Genomic DNA, 1168 nt, shown 5'->3' with positions numbered 1-1168 from the left:
GGCCGTCGCTGGTCTCGTGGCGGTTGCGCTTCAGCGCCAGATCTGGCGGGTTTGGGTGGTCTCGCCCACCAGCTCCCCGTGCTCTCTCATTGCGGTCTCGCGCTGGCCGCCATGCACCTTGTCCTCGCCTTGTTCTTTGCGTGGCGGGCCGGTGTGTTGCTGCTCCTCTGGCCCTCCGTAGGTCGCTTCGCAGCTCCTGGCTGCCTAGGCGGATGGGCTACGGTGGTGGTTGGCCAACTTGCTCCGGTTGCGAGGTGGAGGAGGCATTGCCGGGTGAAAACCTTATCGAAGGTGATGGCTGCAGCCGCCATTTTCCCTTCTTGAAGGCGTCGATTCTGGCATTGTTTCCCTCCCTCCTAAGCTCTCGGATCCCTAGAGAAATCTCAGACCTGGGGTTCCCCGTGTCAGATGGTGTCGACGACTCTACGCCGTTTCCTCCTTGGGGGCATCTTCTTGGATTACTTCTGCTTCGGGTGGACTCGTCTCTTGCTGCTTCATCTCCACCTTGGCTTCGATCTTGGCTGGTCATTGTTCTTGGCTACTCGAGTGGAGCTTGCTTGGACGTCCTGGGGTGGCCTCGATGACACGCTGCCCTTCGACCTCGGCGGCAGTACACCGGTGCTGCGCCCTTCAGTCTTGGTGGTGCGTTGCCTTCTCGGCTTCGCCGGCGGCACACCGGTGCCGCCGCTCAAACTCGGCTATCCGATGCCCTTCGTTCGCGTCAGTGATGCTTCTCGATATGCTTCTACTTTGGTGTGGCCATTCAGCAGGGCTGTGCTTCATGGTGGCCCGGACGACGTTTTGCATGGACGTCCTGGGGTGGCCTTGGGCAACACGCTGCCCTTCGACCTCGGCGGCGATACACCGGTGTCGTGCCCTTCGGTCTCGGTGGTGCGTTGTATTTTGGCTTTGCCTGCGCACACCGATGTCGCCGCACGAACTCGGCTATCCGACGCCCTTCGTTCGTGCCAGTGATGTTCCGTTGCGAGTTGTTGTTGTTGTTGTGGTGCCCATCTTTTTCTCCCCAGGCCTGGTTGTGGTTCATTGTCAGTGGTGGAGCAAGCTGCTCAGCGGAGCTCGCTACCCGAGATGTCGGCCTTTAGGGTTTCGGTTTGGTTCTGTTGCCAACCTTCCCCTCCATTTGTTTCTCTCTTTCTAGTTTTGGGCT

Source organism: Triticum dicoccoides, chromosome 7B (genome assembly GCF_002162155.2).
Source record: "Triticum dicoccoides isolate Atlit2015 ecotype Zavitan chromosome 7B, WEW_v2.0, whole genome shotgun sequence".
NCBI lineage: Eukaryota > Viridiplantae > Streptophyta > Magnoliopsida > Poales > Poaceae > Triticum > Triticum dicoccoides.
This window is presented reverse-complemented; position numbering follows the sequence as displayed.